Source organism: Pecten maximus, chromosome 13 (assembly GCF_902652985.1).
Source record: "Pecten maximus chromosome 13, xPecMax1.1, whole genome shotgun sequence".
NCBI lineage: Eukaryota > Metazoa > Mollusca > Bivalvia > Pectinida > Pectinidae > Pecten > Pecten maximus.
The window spans coordinates 6,288,864-6,308,674 of NC_047027.1; positions in this window are offsets into that span (position 1 = coordinate 6,288,864).

A 19,811-nucleotide genomic window follows, 5' to 3' on the forward strand; every position below is an offset into this window, starting at 1 on the left:
AGTTGTATGTAGGTTGACAGTTGTATGTAGGTTGACAGTTATATGTAGGTTGACAGTTATATGTGGCTTGACAGTTGTATGTAGGTTGACAGTTATATGTAGGTTGACAGTTATATGTAGGTTGACAGTTGTATGTAGATTGAAAGTTATATGTAGGTTGACAGTTATATGTAGGTTGACAGTTGTATGTAGGTTGACAGTTGCATGTAGGTTGACAGTTATATATAGGTTGACAGCTATATGTAGGTTGACAGTTATATGTAGGTTGACAGTTATATGTAGGTTGACAGTTGTATGTAGGTTGACAGTTGTATATAAGTTGACAGTTGTATGTAGGTTGACAGTTGTATGTCGGTTGACAGTTATATCTAGGTTGACAGTTGTATGTAGGTTGACAGTTATATGTAGGTTGACAGTTGTATATACGTTGACAGTTGTATGTAGGTTGACAGTTATATGTAGGTTGACAGTTATATGTAGATTGACAGTTATATGTAGGTTGACAGTTATATGTATGTTGACAGTTGTATATAGGTTGACAGTTGTATGTAGGTTGACAGTTATATGTAGGTTGACAGTTATATGTAGGTTGACAGTTGTATGTAGGTTGACAGTTATATGTAGGTTGACATTTATATGTAAGTTGACAGTTGTATGTAGGTTGACAGTTGTATGTAGGTTAACAGTTGTATGTAGGTTGACAGTTATATGTAGATTGACAGTTATATGTAGGTTGACAGTTATATGTAGGTTGACAGTTGTATGTAGGTTGACAGTTGTATATACGTTGACAGTTGTATGTAGGTTGACAGTTATATGTAGGTTGACAGTTGTATGTAGGTTGACAGTTATATGTAGGTTGACAGTTATATGTAGGTTGACAGTTATATGTAGGTTGACAGTTATATGTATGTTGGCAGTTGTATGTAGGTTGACAGTTATATGTAGGTTGACAGTTAGATGTAGGTTGACAGTTATATGTAGGTTGACAGTTATATGTAGGTTGACAGTTATATGTAGGTTGACAGTTATATGTAGGTTGACAGTTGTATGTAGGTTGACAGTTGTATGTAGGTTGACATTGCATATACGTTGACAGTTGTATGTAGGTTGACAGTTGTATGTAGGTTGACAGTTATATGTAGATTGACAGTTATATGTAGGTTGACAGTTATATGTAGGTTGACAGTTGTATGTAGGTTGACAGTTGTATATACGTTGACAGTTGTATGTAGGTTGACAGTTATATGTAGGTTGACAGTTGTATGTAGGTTGACAGTTATATGTAGGTTGACAGTTATATGTAGGTTGACAGTTATATGTAGGTTGACAGTTATATGTAGGTTGGCAGTTGTATGTAGGTTGACAGTTATATGTAGGTTGACAGTTGTATGTAGGTTGACAGTTATATGTAGGTTGACAGTTATATGTAGGTTGACAGTTGTATGTAGGTTGACAGTTGTATGTAGGTTGACATTGCATATACGTTGACAGTTATATGTAGGTTGACAGTTTATATGTAGGTTGACAGTTGTATGTAGGTTGACAGTTGTATGTAGGTTGACAGTTGTATATACGTTGACAGTTGTATGTAGGTTGACAGTTATATGTAGGTTGACAGTTGTATGTAGGTTGACAGTTGTATGTAGGTTGACAGTTGCATATACGTTGACAGTTATATGTAGGTTGACAGTTGTATGTAGGTTGACAGTTGTATATACGTTGACAGTTATATGTAGGTTGACAGTTATATGTAGGTTGACAGTTATATGTAGGTTGACAGTTGTATGTAGGTTGACAGTTGTATGTAGGTTGACAGTTGCATATACGTTGACAGTTATATGTAGGTTGACAGTTATATGTAGGTTGACAGTTGTATGTAGGTTGACAGTTGTATGTAGGTTGACAGTTGTATATACGTTGACAGTTGTATGTAGGTTGACAGTTATATGTAGGTTGACAGTTGTATGTAGGTTGACAGTTGTATGTAGGTTGACAGTTGTATGTAGGTTGACAGTTGTATATACGTTGACAGTTGTATGTAGGTTGACAGTTATATGTAGGTTGACAGTTATATGTAGGTTGACAGTTGTATGTAGGTTGACAGTTGTATGTAGGTTGACAGTTGCATATACGTTGACAGTTATATGTAGGTTGACAGTTATATGTAGGTTCACAGTTATATGTAGGTTGACAGTTGTATGTAGGTTGACAGTTGTATATACGTTGACAGTTATATGTAGGTTGACAGTTGTATGTAGGTTGACAGTTATATGTAGGTTGACAGTTATATGTAGGTTGACAGTTGTATATACGTTGACAGTTATATGTAGGTTGACAGTTGTATGTAGGTTGACAGTTATATGTAGGTTGACAGTTATATGTAGGTTGACAGTTATATGTAGGTTGACAGTTATATGTAGGTTGACAGTTGTATGTAGGTTGACAGTTGTATATACGTTGACAGTTATATGTAGGTTGACAGTTATATGTAGGTTGACAGTTGTATGTAGGTTGACAGTTATATGTATGTTGACAGTTATATGTAGGTTGACAGTTATATGTAGGTTGACAGTTATATGTAGGTTGACAGTTATATGTAGGTTGACAGTTATATGTAGGTTGACAGTTATATGTAGGTTGACAGTTGTATGTAGGTTGACAGTTATATGTAGGTTGACAGTTGTATATACGTTGACAGTTGTATGTAGGTTGACAGTTATATGTAGGTTGACGGTTATATGTAAGTTGACAGTTGTATGTAGGTTGACAGTTGTATGTAGGTTGACAGTTATGTACACAGGTTGACAGTTATATGTAGGTTGACAGTTATATGTGGGTTGACAGTTGTATGTAGGTTGACAGTTATATGTAGGTTGACAGTTGTATGTAGGTTGACAGTTGTATATACGTTGACAGTTGTATGTAGGTTGACAGTTGTATGTAGGTTGACAGTTATATGTAGGTTGACAGTTATATGTAGGTTGACAGTTGTATGTAGGTTGACAGTTATATGTAGGTTGACAGTTATATGTAGGTTGACAGTTATATGTAGGTTGACAGTTGTATGTAGGTTGGCAGTTGTATGTAGGTTGACAGTTATATGTAGGTAGACAGTTAGATGTAGGTTGACAGTTATATGTAGGTTGACAGTTGTATGTAGGTTGACAGTTGCATATACGTTGACAGTTATATGTAGGTTGACAGTTATATGTAGGTTCACAGTTATATGTAGGTTGACAGTTGTATGTAGGTTGACAGTTGTATATACGTTGACAGTTATATGTAGGTTGACAGTTGTATGTAGGTTGACAGTTATATGTAGGTTGACAGTTATATGTAGGTTGACAGTTGTATATACGTTGACAGTTATATGTAGGTTGACAGTTGTATGTAGGTTGACAGTTATATGTAGGTTGACAGTTATATGTAGGTTGACAGTTATATGTAGGTTGACAGTTATATGTAGGTTGACAGTTGTATGTAGGTTGACAGTTGTATATACGTTGACAGTTATATGTAGGTTGACAGTTATATGTAGGTTGACAGTTGTATGTAGGTTGACAGTTATATGTATGTTGACAGTTATATGTAGGTTGACAGTTATATGTAGGTTGACAGTTATATGTAGGTTGACAGTTATATGTAGGTTGACAGTTGTATGTAGGTTGACAGTTATATGTAGGTTGACAGTTGTATATACGTTGACAGTTGTATGTAGGTTGACAGTTATATGTAGGTTGACGGTTATATGTAAGTTGACAGTTGTATGTAGGTTGACAGTTGTATGTAGGTTGACAGTTATGTACACAGGTTGACAGTTATATGTAGGTTGACAGTTATATGTGGGTTGACAGTTGTATGTAGGTTGACAGTTATATGTAGGTTGACAGTTGTATGTAGGTTGACAGTTGTATATACGTTGACAGTTGTATGTAGGTTGACAGTTGTATGTAGGTTGACAGTTATATGTAGGTTGACAGTTATATGTAGGTTGACAGTTGTATGTAGGTTGACAGTTATATGTAGGTTGACAGTTATATGTAGGTTGACAGTTATATGTAGGTTGACAGTTATATGTAGGTTGGCAGTTGTATGTAGGTTGACAGTTATATGTAGGTTGACAGTTAGATGTAGGTTGACAGTTATATGTAGGTTGACAGTTGTATGTAGGTTGACAGTTATATGTAGGTTGACAGTTGTATGTAGGTTGACAGTTGTATGTAGGTTGACAGTTATTTGTAGGTTAACAGTTATATGTAGGTTGACAGTTACATGTAGGTTCACAAATATATGTAGGTTGACAGTTATATGTAGGTTGACAGTTGTATGTAGGTTGACAGTTATATGTAGGTTGACAGTTATATGTAGGTTGACAGTTATATGTAGGTTGACAGTTGTATGTAGGTTGATAGTTATATATAGGTTGACAGTTATATGTAGGTTGACAGTTGCATATACGTTGACAGTTATATGTAGGTTGACAGTTGTATGTAGGTTGACAGTTGTATGTAGGTTGACAGTTGTATGTAGGTTGACAGTTGTATGTAGGTTGACAGTTATATGTAGGTTGACAGTTATATGTAGGTTGACAGTTGTATGTAGATTGACAGTTGTATGTAGGTTGACAGTTATATGTAGGTTAACAGTTATATGTAGGTTGACAGTTACATGTAGGTTGACAGTTGTATGTAGGTTGACAGTTATATGTAGGTTCGCAGTTATATGTAGGTTGACAGTTATAGGTAGGTTGACAGTTATATGTAGGTTGACAGTTGTATATACGTTGACAGTTATATGTAGGTTGACAGTTGTATGTAGGTTGACAGTTATATGTAGGTTGACAGTTATATGTAGGTTGACAGTTATATGTAGGTTGACAGTTATATGTAGGTTGACAGTTATATGTAGGTTGACAGTTATATGTAGGTTGACAGTTATATGTAGGTTGACAGTTGTATGTAGGTTGACAGTTATATGTAGGTTGACAGTTATATGTAGGTTGACAGTTATATGTAGGTTAACAGTTATATGTGGGTTGACAGTTGTATATAGGTTGACAGTTATATGTAGGTTTACAGTTATATGTAGGTTGACAGTTGTATGTAGGTTGACAGTTATATGTAGGTTGACAGTTGTATGTAGGTTGACAGTTATATGTAGGTTGACAGTTATATGTAGGTTGACAGTTGTATATAGGTTGACAGTTGTATGTAGGTTGACAGTTATATGTAGGTTGACAGTTATATGTAGGTTGACAGTTGTATATAGGTTGACAGTTGTATGTAGGTTGACAGTTATGTACTTTGTTTTCATTGATGTACACAAAGTTTCTTTTGCCATGTGATTCATTAGATGATAAGTAATTGGGTAAGAATTATGTAGACTAAGATTGATCTGCACAAGTCAACAGGTAATGATCTTGTTTGAGTATACGTTTGTCACATTCTCTATTGAAGGTCAGGTATTCAACGTGTTGTCGCGGAAGCGCTATTACATTTAAATGTCCTATACAAAATCAACACTGAAGCAAACATTTTACTAATAATTCACAATAAAAGAACCAAGGCCCTCACATTACCAACTGTCATGAAAGTCTAATTAAACAAAACAAACCCGAACACGGGTATACAGATATATATATATATATATATATATGAAATGGTTTGATGACAAAACAGGTATCGGCAATTACTGAAAATATTTGGAATAATGTTAGGCTTTAGTATACAAGTACAATATCAGTTCATACCATAAGCAGAACAAGTTTCAACACAGTAAAGGAAATGATTTGTTTGTGCTGTGAGCATATAACGTGAGGATATAATCGAATTTCATGGACAGATCGAGTTAAGGTAAGTTAACTTTCGTTGTAATTAGAAGCAAAATCACGTTACTGAAATAGCTAAGTTGATATGATATTATTGCTATGATTATGATCATGGTTGAATCCTACAAAGTTGATTGACATGTGCAGAAAAAGTTGATGTGTTAGTAGCTATCGTTATGGCTATTAACTCACACAAGCGCCAGTGAGCCGATGTAATGGTGAGGAGTCTGTCGTCCTTCTGCCGCCAATCCGGCATGATTTTCTATAAGACTACAAAACTATTTGTCACGAGGAAATGAGCGGATGTAAAGTGCCCGCTTCTTTGAAGCAGAGGGACTGGGTCCAAACAGAGACATACATAAATAGTTCTTAATTATCGTTCTTTGTATTTTAACTCTTTTCTGCAAATAAGACATTTTGATGAGTAGGACTCAATTTTGTATAAATAGTTGGCTTATGATATCATAATGTAACCGTGTTGCTTTTTATACAAGATAAAGCCGGTATAAGATGATGAGTTCTTTATTCTGAAGAGTTCGAGCAGGTATATACACAGCACATGTGAACGGGAACAAGAACGAATACGTAAAGGAAAGGAATGGAATCACTCTGAAATAAATATATAAAAATATACTAGACACTTAGTAGGACGAACAGTAGAACTTGCACACACATACAAAACTAAGGGAGATAACTCGCTATTATAATTTACATAAATAATTTCATTTTAGATAGAATTACTAAAGTATCACAATAGATATAACCTTTACGATATTAAAGATTTACAAATTCATTGACTTCAATTAAATAATATTAATAATAAGTTCTTTCGAAGTATTTTAACATTACAGTTAAATTCATAAGAATTACAGCTATATAAATGATCTACAGCCTATCATTCATTCATTCATTCATTCATTCATTCATTCATTCTTTAATTCCTCATAAAGAGATACATAGAAATTCAAATTAATAAATACATTGCAATCATTTTCTTTTACAGTCTATGGTTTTCAAGATTGAAGAGAAAAAATAATTTGTCGCGTTCGCATCGCGGAGCGCGTGTCTGTTGATTTAGTTTTGGTCGTTGGCTGCGAGAAATACATGTGACGCAGCTCTCAGAAAGCGAGTGGCCATTATCTGGAAGGTTTTGGAGTCCTCATTACTTTCCTGTTCTTGTCCAAAAATGATTTGGACAAATCCTTCATCTGATGTATTGTCTAGAATTAAAAACATTTCAATCCCACACAAGTCAAGCACGTCTGTCAGAAACCTGTCCCTCACAGAATTAGTGGCCCCACATTGTGTGACATAATGTCGGATAAGATCTGTTCGTCTTTTCCCACATTTGAGGTATATTTGATCGTTAATCTGAGGCGGGTAAGTAAGTAGCTTCGACACAAATCTCGAGCAATTAAGGTCGGATGTAGATTTCGGGTTGACCCATAGCCCGTGGGGATGGATATGCCGATGAACACATTTAAACCTGTCGAAATCGTTGTCTCGGTTCATTCTGTCCGTCCACAATTTTGTTTCGCGATTTCTAATGGAGGAATTTACAAACAGTTTCCATGATAATTTTGATGTAAATTCATTCTTGGTAGTAATATAGTGTTCAAATAAGTCCATGAGGTTGTATTTCTTAAGGATATCAAACATGTCGGGAATAAAACCTTTCTGTCCATGAATGTCATTATTAATGTAGGTATATACACGCATCAGGAAGACTTTTTTTGCAAGAAATTCATTTGGTAGCTTTATAAGTCTATAGAGAAACTGGAGTTTTCGTCTGTCGATTTCTGCGCAAACACGAAAGAGACCAAGCATACTCTCCGCGATATCAGAGCGTGTACGTGCAGGGAAATTCTGTATTTTCCTGGCCGCTAAGTGTTGGAAGCGGGAGAGTTGGTCAATGTCATTTTGTCGTATATTGTTCCACGTATCTACAGCCTATCATATATATACATCATTGAGGAATATAAATTACATAAATGTTACATAACATTAACCATTTATAAATAAAATATATCAAATACCTGTGTGTGGCACAGAGCCATCCTACACAATACTTCCACGTTTTCTGCATAGTTTCAATAAATTATAAAATAACATAAATAACTATTTACTACATGTACTCTGATTACAAATAGATGAATATATTTCAAGAATCAAAATAACCATTTTCAAAACTATCAACTTTACACATTTACCTCTAGCTCTATGACTGAAATTATAGAAATAAGAAAATAACTAATTTGACCAAATACTTCAAAATTATCACTAATGTAAATTAGCTATGCTTATAAAAATCAAAGAAATAATAGAAATAATAGAAACTTACTTTAACCTGTCTAAAATCTTGAACCAGGAAAATATACTTGTGGTCAGCTTGACCGACAGAAGTCTAACTACCCTAACACTAACATTCCCGCCAAAACTGACCAACAAAGGAAATAAAAATAGTGACCAATAAAACACAAGAAAAGGACATAGACTTTGGACTTAGATCACAGGGTGTAAACTGTAACACAAAATACAGCAAGACATAACACAGAGAACATAAAACATCACACCCTGTAACATGTAACGCCAATAAACGACAAACACATACACAATACAATCTGGGCACATTTAAACAGACATCTAAACACAAATATCACATTTAATATATAAAATGATATAAAAACTAATAAAATTAGACCCTGTTGCAATAATAATATAATTAATTTATGATGTCATAATAATATAAGTAAATTTTATGATATCATAATAACATAGGTGAGTTTTGTGATATTACAAGTACATACATGCCGTTTATGATATAATAATATAAATAACTTTTATAATATCATTATTTTAAAAATGACGTTTATAATATCACAAGTATAAAAATGTCGCAATAATAACATCCACAGGAAGGTTGTGGTCCAATTCTACTCTCGTACAAGGTCGATTGTGGGTTTTTTTCTCAGATGCATATTGCTTAGGAGATCAAATAAAATATACCGACTGTAAACCACTGTATATTGATCATTTCAGGCGATACAAGTTGATCCCTGTGGAACCCACTGGGGAATTTAATCTCTTATTCTTAACAAATTAAAGTGCAAGTTATTTCACATATGGTATATGTTAGAGCAACGCTGACCGTGGATTTTAAATGAATCGTTCGTGATACGGAAAAACTATAAAAAAAACTATAAAAACCCTGTAAACCACACCTCGAAGCCGATAAAACTACAGTAATTATATAGCAGTGTATGTATCGCTGTGTGAGTTATTGTTAGCTTTTCTATCGTGACAATGTTCCTGTAACAGATCAGCCCCGTTGACGAGAACATAACTTCAGATCACCCTGTCAACAACAGGTTATTTTTTACCCTTAGCTTACACTGTTTGCAGAGTGTTTGTGAGCGTTATAAAGTTAAAAGACAGGGGTAGAGAATCGTTGACTGGGTAAGACTACACACTTAATCAGTTTCCCATATTGTTTTTAATTTATCGATAAACTGATAGATTAACTGATGCCATCAAGCCGAGGGTTTTGATTAGATTCACTTGAAAACATTGTTTATACTTATATAACCCCTACATTAACGGCAGTTAAGACCAACTTTTCCACATCATCAAACTCATTTCGTTGTAGTTTGCATTCCTTTAAAATTGTATGCAGGAACAAAATAACGAAAAAAAAATAGTTATTTATGCGCTTTTCAGGGTGAATTAGGGGATAGTATTCGTATGCTATGAAATCTGACCAAAACAAGCAGCGTGTCATTGTGGTTTGCCCTGTTAAAGAAATGCAGATTTTACATTTGAAGAAATATGGATAAGAAACCCTTACATTGAACCCGGCGCAGTATGTTCTGGCATAATAATAAGTCATAAGTACCTTGACATCCTTTTAACATTTAGTGATAGGAGAGTGTCGATAATTCGAACCCTTCATGAAACGTTCTTACTATTTATAATTTACATAACTCAAAGATCGGTACTTACGACAAAACAATAATCTGATCACTCATCAATATGACAGGGTCCGATAAATGTTTGTTATACAAGCCATGTATACCACATCTGTCAACGCTCAAAAGGATGTAACCTGTAATGTGTGTAATGTGTGTAACATGTAATGTGTGTAACATGTAATGTGTGTAACATGTAATATGTGTAATGTGTGTAACATGTAATGTGTGAAATGTGTGTAACATGTAATGTGTGTAATGTGTGTAACATGTAATGTGTGTAATGTGTGTAACATGTAATGTGTGTAACATGTAATGTGTGTTACATGTAATGTGTGTAACATGTAATGTGTGTAATGTGTGTAACATGTAATGTATGTAACATGTAATGTGTGTAACATGTAATGTGTGTAACATGTAATGTATGTAACATGTAGTGTGTATTACATGTAATGTGTGTAACATGTAATGTTTGTAAAACCCCCAATTTTTTTGTTTTTAACATGTAATGGATGTAAAAATTTTAATTTTGTGTAAAACATTTTTTTAAAGTAACATGTAAGGGGTGTAAGGGGGGAACAGTAAAAAGTTGTTACATTTTAAATTTTTTAAATTTTAAGGGTAATGTGTGGGTTTTTGTTGTAAAATAATTTTTCATTTTTAATGTTGGGAACCCTGTATGGATGTAAAAAAGGGTAAAAGTAAATTTTTAAAAGGTTAATGTAAAGTAAAAGGTAAATGTGTTTTTTGGGTGTAAAAATTACTTTTTTGTAAAAGGGTAATGTAATTTTAAAATGTAGTGTGTCATTAGATGTAAATGTTGTTTAAAATTTTAAATTTTTGTTTTAAAAAGAAAGGGGTGTAAATTTTTAAAGTAGTAAAATTTTAAAGTGTGGTTTCCAAGGGGTTTTTTAAATTTTGTAACATGAAATTTTTAATTTTGTAAACATGTAAAGTTTGTTCAACATGTAATTTTTTTTAACATTGGAATGTGGGGTAACCGTTGTTTTAATGTAAATTTTTTAAAAATGTAATTTTTGGGTTTCATTTTTAATGTGTTTAACATGGGAAATTTTGTGTTAAACCAGAAAAGTGTGTAACTGGGAAAAGGTTTAAAAGGGAAGTGGGTTAAAATGTAAAAGTTTGGGAACTGTAAGTGTGTAAAATTTTAAAGTTTTGGGGAAAATGTAAGTGTGTAACATGTAAAGTTGTAACCTGAAAGTGGTGTAAAGTGTGGTTTAAAAGGGGTTAAGTGTGTAATTTAAAGATGTTTTAAATGGGGTAACATGGAATTTTTGTTTCTAAAGTTGTAAAGGGTGTGTAACATGTAAATTTTGGTTTGTAAATGATTTTAATTTTTGTGGTTTAAAGTAATGTGGGGTTCCCTGTAGGTGTTTTAAAAGAAAGTTGTACAAAAGTTTAAAGGGGTGTAAATGTTTTTGTAACCCTTAAGGGGTGTTACATGTAATGTATGTAACATGTAATGTGTGTAACATGTAATGTGTGCTACATGCAATGTATGTAAAGTGTGTGTGTAACATGTAATGTATGTAACATGTAATGTATGTTACATGTAGTGTGTGTAACATGTAATGTGTGTAACATGTAGTGTGTGTAACATGTAATGTGTGTAACATGTAATGTGTGTAACATGTAATGTATGTAACATGTAATGTGTGTAACATGTAATGTGTGTAACATGTAATGTGTGTAACATGTAATGTATGTTACATGTAATGTGTGAAACATGTAGTGTGTGAAACATGTAATGTGTGAAACATGTAGTGTGTGAAACATGTAATGTGTGTAACATGTAATGTATGTAACATGTAATGTGTGTAACATGTAATGTGTGTAACATGTAATGTGTGTAATATGTAATGTATGTAACATGTAATGTATGTTACATATAATGTATGTAATGTGTGTGACATGTAATGTGTGTAACATGTAATGTGTGTAACATGTAATGTGTATTACATGTAATGTGTTTAACATGTAATGTGTGTTAGAATGTGTGTAACGTGTGTAATGTATGTAACATGTAATGTGTGTTACATGAAATGTTTGTAACATGTAATGTGTGTAACATGTAATGTGTGTAACATGTAATGTATGTAACATGTAATGTGTGTAACATGTAATGTGTGTAACATGTAATGTGTGTAACATGTAATGTGTGTAACATGTAGTGTGTATTACATGTAATGTATGTAACATGTAATGTGTGTAATGTGTGTAACATGTAGTGTGTATTACATGTAATGTATGTAACATGTAATGTGTGTAACATGTAATGTGTGTAACATGTAATGTGTGTAACATGTAATGTATGTAACATGTAATGTGTGTTACATGTAATGTGTGTAACATGTAATGTGTGTAACATGTACTGTATGTAACATGTAATGTGTGTAATGTGTGTAACATGTAATTTGTGTTACATGTAATGTGTGTAACATGTAATGTATGTAACATGTAATGTGTGTAACATGTAATGTATGTAACATGTAATGTGTGTAATGTGTGTAACATGTAATGTGTGTAACATGTAATGTGTGTAACATGTAATGTGTGTAATGTGTGTAACATGTAATGTGTGTAACATGTAATGTGTGTAACATGTAATGTATGTAACATGTAATGTGTGTAACATGTAATGTGTGTAACATGTAATGTGTGTAACATGTTATGTATGTAACATGTATTGTGTGTAACATGTAATGTATGTAACATGCAGTGTGTATTAAATGTAATGTGTGTAACATGTTATGTTTGTAACCCGTAATGTATGTAACATGTAATGTATGTAACATGTAATGTGTGTAACATGTAATGTATGTAACATGTAATGTATGTAACATGTAATGTGTGTAACATGTAGTGTGTATTACATGTAATGTGTTTAACATGTAATGTGTGTAACATAGAATGTGTGTAACGTGTGTAATGTATGTAACATGTAATGTGTGTTACATGAAATGTTTGTAACATGTAATGTGTGTAACATGTAATGTGTTTAACATGTAATGTATGTAACATGTAATGTGTGTAACATGTAATGTGTGTAACATGTAATGTGTGTAACATGTAATGTGTGTAACATGTAGTGTGTATTACATGTAATGTATGTAACATGTAATGTGTGTAACATGTAATGTATGTAACATGTAATGTGTGTAACATGTAATGTGTGTAACATGTAATGTGTGTAACATGTAATGTGTGTAACATGTAATGCGTGTAATATGTAATGTTTGTAACATGTAACGTGTGTAACATGTAATGTATGTAACATGTAATGTGTGTAATGTGTGTGTGTAACATGTAATGTGTGTAACATGTAATGTGTGTAACATGTAATGTGTGTAACATGTAATGTGTGTAACATGTAATGTGTGTAACATGTAACGTGTGTAACATGTAATGTGTGTAACATGTAATGTGTGTAATGTGTGTGTGTAACATGTAATGTGTATAACATGTAATGTGTGTAACATGTAATGTGTATAATATGTGTAATGTGTGTAACATGTAATGTGTGTAATGTGTGTAACATGTAATGTGTGTAACATGTAATGTGTGTAACATTTAATGTGTTTAACATGTAATGTGTGTAACATGTAATGTTTGTAACATGTAACGTGTGTAACATGTAGTGTGTATTACATGTAATGTATGTAACATGTAATGTTTGTGATATGTAATGTGTGTAACATGTAATGTGTGTAATGTGTGTAACATGTAATGTGTGTAACATGTATTGTGTGTAACATGTAATGTGTGTAACATGCAATGTGTTTAACATGTAATGTATGTAACATGTAATGTGTGTAACATGTAATGTGTGTAACATGTAATGTGTGTAACATGTAATGTGACATGTAATATGACATGTAATGTGTGTAACATGTAATGTGTGTAACATGTAACGTGTGTAATGTGTAATGTGTGTAATGTGTGTAACATGTAATGTGTGTAATGTGTGTAACATGTAATGTGTGTAACATGTAATGTGTGTAACATGTTATGTGTGTAATGTGTGTAACATGTAATGTGACATGTAATATGACATGTAATGTGTGTAACATGTAATGTGTGTTACATGTAATGTGTGTAACATGTAATGTGTGTAACATGTAATGTGTGTAACATGTAATGTGTGTTACATGTAATGTGTGTAACATGTAATGTATGTAACATGTAATGTGTGTAATGTGTGTAACATGTAGTGTGTATTACATGTAATGTATGTAACATGTAATGTGTGTAACATGTAATGTGTGTAACATGTAATGTGTGTAATATGTAATGTTTGTAACATGTAACGTGTGTAACATGTAATGTATGTAACATGTAATGTGTGTAATGTGTGTGTGTAACATGTAATGTGTGTAACATGTAATGTGTGTAACATGTAATGTGTGTAACATGTAATGTGTGTAACATGTAATGTGTGTAACATGTAATGTGTGTAACATGTAATGTTTGTAACATGTAACGTGTGTAACATGTAATGTGTGTAACATGTAATGTGTGTAATGTGTGTGTGTAACATGTAATGTGTATAACATGTAATGTGTGTAACATGTAATGTGTATAATATGTGTAATGTGTGTAACATGTAATGTGTGTAATGTGTGTAACATGTAATGTGTGTAACATGTAATGTGTGTAACATGTAATGTGTGTAACATTTAATGTGTTTAACATGTAATGTGTGTAACATGTAATGTTTGTAACATGTAACGTGTGTAACATGTAGTGTGTATTACATTTAAAAAGTTGGGAAATTTTTGGGTTTAAAAGGAATTTTAACAATTAAAGGTTTGGGTTAAAGGGAAAATTTGAAAATGTTTTTTGGGTAAATGTAATTTTGGTTTTAAAAATGTGTTTTAAAACAAAAAAGGGAATTTTTTTTAACATTTAAATTGGGAACCAGGAAGTTTGAAATTAAAGTGTGGTAACATTAAAAAAAACATAATAAAACGGAAAAGGGGGGTAACCGTAAATATTAAGGTAAGGTTAATTTTGTTTTGGCAAAGGAATGGGGGGGTTTTAACCCAACCAAAGGGAAAAAAGTAAAGGGAAAAAATTGGAAAGGGGATTTTACATTTAATTTTTTTTAAAATTTAAAAATGGTTTAAATTTTAAAATGAATTGGGGATGGTTTGAAAATTTTAATTTCTTTTCTTGTTTGGGGGTTTTCAAAACATTTTAACCCCCAATTGGGAACCCCCTAAATTTTTAAAAATTTTTGTGGTAAATTTTTAAACCTGTAAAGGTGTAAATTTTAATTTGTGAAAAATTTTGTGTAAATTTTTAATGTGGTTTAAATAAATTGGTCCCTGTAATTTTTGTGCGATGTGGGGGCCTGGGAATGTGTGGAATTTTTGTGGAAAAGGGGGGGAAAAAAAAAAAAAAAAAAAAAAAAAAAAAAAAAAAAAAAAAAAAAAAAAAAAAAAAAAAAAAAAAAAAAAAAAAAAAAAAAAAAAAAAAAAAAAAAAAAAAAAAAAATGGGGGGGAACCGGCTTAAAAAAAAAATTTAAACCCCCGAATTTTGGGAAAAAAGGGTTTTAGTGGGATTAAAAAGGAAATAAAATTTTTTATAAATTGGTTTTATAAATTAATTTTCCTTAAAAGGGGTTGCTTTTTTAATTTCCAAAAAAAAAAAAAACGCTGACTATTTATAATGTTCGGTATTCGCCCGTATTAATCAGGGATTATAACAATATGTTTTGATTAGAGACCATCCATTGCATGTTTACTCATATATAAATGTATATTGTGTGCTCAAAACTGTAGGTATTTCCGCAATTAACAAATGCCGACAAGCACATTGTGTTCATTTATCTGTACCGAGGGAAGTAATGACGCCCTCCTATGTGTAGGATATATTATAAAAAGAGCATATATATTATGCTGAAAACTGGTAGGTACACTCTGTAAATATTATCGGTAAGATAATAATTGTGTTGGCGATAAGCAATCGCTAATATTTACTCAATCACGATTAAACAGTGAAAAACACAACATTGCAAGGTATTCCATCATTTATTTCGTTTACTTGAAAACTGGAAATATATTTTTCACGTGAATATCGGCGATGGTATGACTTTCAATTTTGTCTGCGTTTGGTATAACGAAAATCACTAAAATAACGCCTGAATCTATGGAACCCTGTATTTTACACACATATTGATGTGTAAATGATAGAAACCTGTATGGTACACGAATATTGATGTGTAATTTATGGAAACCTTTGTGATATCGACCCATTCCAGGGTTTATATTAAGGTCATGTGATTTGACCTGTGGCAGACTGTGTTTCTGGTACATCTGTGTGATGTTTTGTGGAGATGAGGACATGCGGAAGCTGAACTACAGATAGGACAGTGTAGTGTATATAGAATAAATATATATAATGTAATATAGTAATTGCTAATGGTGCATAGTGTCAATGTGCAAGTGTGAGAGGATTGTGTATACAGTGTATGCTTGGGGATTTTTGTGTGTGTTCGGATTAATCAGCTGTATATAAAGATAAATGTATATATTTATAATCAGCTGTAACTTATTTATTATTTCATGATTACAAGCAATATCATCCGGTTCCCTTAACACAAAGTGTCAATGGAACAGTTCGTTTGATTATTGGTCTTTTCCAAGTACATTGTACTTACAAAAAAAAAACAAGTGCCACAGTGAGGTGGTTCTCGCGCACGGATATTAGGGTCACAGGGAGAAGTCTTGTAGTGCCTAACGTTGTCGTAAAAAAAGGATCCATTTAATCACTGGAAGGAAATCTTTTTATAGGTGTCATGTCGCTGCTAATTATTGTAACTGTTATATACCCTTCAGGGCGGATCGTACAGGTAATAACGACCTTGGTATAAAAACATAACTCTCTAATTACGGATACTCACGTACGTTAGAAAATTCGACAACTTGCGGTTTGAAGACTTCTATGACTCATAAAAAAGCAGGTCTTCAATCACTGAATGTAAATGAAATGATCGTCTGTGCTATATTTACATTTCTGTCATAAAAACAGTCAGTGTGAATCAGAACCAGATTACGTTTCAACAGAGTTATGAATCGGATGTGTTTGTGTTGTTAGTAACTGTATAACATGAAGAAATAATCATATTTCACGATGTACTCCGGGCCATTTTTACTTAAGGTATGTACACTTTCGTGGCAAGTAAAAGCAATATCAAGTATTTATAAAATATTGCTATTACGTTTATGTTATTTCAATTTATTAGATATTATCCGTTTTGTTTGGTTTCTTATCAACACAATAAGGTCAACTTATGACGAGTTCAATTAATTTTGGAGCAACTAAAAATCTACACCTAGGCACGGTAGCATGACACCGAGCTGGCTCATATACAATTACAACAGGCTAACATTTAACCTGTCGTGGCCATCTTTAGAGCTAACTGTAATCAGTTCTATAACGACTCAGTTTGAAGGCAAAAACCGTCCTCAATTTAATCCCCAGTTCTGTTGATATGGTGTCAGATGTTCCCATTCTGCCCCATGCAAGGCGTGTAGATAGTGGATCGTTCAGAACGAGTACATAATTGTCCAAAGCAGGACCGCCTGGGGAATTCTAGTATTTAATTCTTTTCAAATTTAAAGTGCAAGTTATAACACGTATAGCCTTTTATAGTTGTACGACGCTTGGATTGATTTTTAAAAGATCCTTTCTTGTTATGATAAAACTAGCATATCTATATAAATATATTCGGCTTGCTTTGAGAGTGATTGTCAGCTTTTTTGGTCAATACAAAACGTTATGAAAATTCTGCCTTAACAAGTACCATGCAGCTCTCAATGCACTACACGTATTTCGCTAACAGGCCGTCCTTAAACGATCATTACTGATGATAGGACATTAAACAACACACAGGGGAGGTCGTCCTTAAACGATCATTACTGATGATAGGACATTAAACAACACACAGGGGAGGCCCTCCTTAAACGATCATTACTGATGATAAGACATTAAACAACACACAGGGAAGGCCGTCCTTAAACGACCATAGCTGATGATAGGATATTAAACAACACACAGGGAAGGCCGTCCTTAAACGACCATAGCTGATGATAGGACATTAAACAACACACAGGGAGGCCGTCCTTAAACGATCATAGCTGTTGATAGTACATTGAACAGTACACAGGTGAGGCCGTCCTCAAATGACCATAGCTGTTGATAGTACATTCAACAACACACAAGGGAGGCCGTCCTTAATTATAAATGACCATAGCTGTTGATAGGACGTTAAACTATACACAGGGGAGGCCGTCAATAAATGACCATATCTATTGATAGGACGTTAAACTATACACAAAGGAGGCCGTCCTTAAATGACCATAGCTGTTGATAGGATGTTAAACAATACACAGGGGAGGCCGTCGTAAATGACCATAGCTGTTGATAGGACGTTAAACAATACACAGGGGAGGCCGTCCTTAAACGACCATAACATTTGTCAGGACATTAAGCAATGCCAAAACCAAACCTTAACAAATACAATTTGAAATCACCCAGAGTAGTACTTATGATCACCACTCTATTATAACATCCTTCTAACAGGGTTAGAAACTATATTTATCTCATAACTATGCTGTTTCACAACTGATTTGGCACGTGATGAAATACGTAGCAGTGTGTTCTTGTTTTTGTTTACACATCGCAGTGTGTAACCACTTTCTAAGCCTCCTATTGGTCATTTGTGACCCCTAACAAATCTGATTGGCAAACCTGTAGCCTGTCACCACGGACTATTTTACTAGTCTCACATAGGCTTTTTTTTTACGTCTGTCTTCAAAAGATCAACACGGACAAGTTTTTTAGATTGTCGTTTGCAACCCAATTCATATTTCTGGCATAACTGGTTGAGAGGGCTGCCCTCATGGAAATGTCGATTAATCTGGGGTTTGAGACGTACGAAATATAATTTGATGATGGTAATATAGACGACCCACAGACGCCAGATATTGCGTCGATTACAGTAGCGAATCAGAACTGAACCTCATCAGTTTACTAACATGAGACAAATGTTCTTAAATGCTTTTTACATTTTTTGTGTTTGGGATTTATAGCAACCAATGTTTCGTCGCATAGTGGTTTGGTTCACGGAATTTAGTTGCTATGTTGGGAGAATATGAACTTGACAAGCTTATCCAACTCTCGTTAGTTAATTTTCTAATTTTGAAAAGACACGTGCTTTTCAAAATTCGAAAATTAACTAACGAGAGTTGGATAAATTGTTGAACAATCTCCCCTCTTTGGGAAACCTCTTTACTTTAAAGAGGGATCTGTTCACAGTATATACTGATCGGAAATAAAAACAATATCAAATCAAACAGATCACATATCTTACTTTATGTGTTACATCATTCAATTATTGCAACTCATTATAAAATCGTGAACGTATTATTGTCAAAATACCCATATTAGATTTTGAGCAATGTGACATTCTTTCATAGAAAACATTGTTTATGTTATCACACATAGCCAGACATATACAACTACCGATATGAGCATGTGTGCTAGTTTTTCACTTCCGTCACATACGTAGATGTTCCAAATAGTTTAACTGTGATCTGTACTACTTTGGTTTGCAAAACATAGATTTAGTGGATGTTTGGTTTGATTTGGTTTATTTTGTTTAACGTCCTATTAACATCTAAGGTCATTTAAAGACGGCCTCCCGTGCGTGCTACATGCATGCGTGTGGCGAGTGCGTGTGTGTGTTTTGGGAGGCAGCGGTAGGTTCGTGTTAAGTCCCCTTGTGATAGGCCCGAACTTTTGCCGATTTATAGTGCTAAGTCAATGAAGCATACTGCCGAAGACACCCAGCAGGACACTTCACCCTGTCACATTTTACTGACAACGGGCGAACCACTCGTCCCATTCCAAATATGCTTGATCTGTACTACATATGTTAGCTTCCGGGACAGCTAGATCAGGACTGATACAACTAAATAACTTACTATAT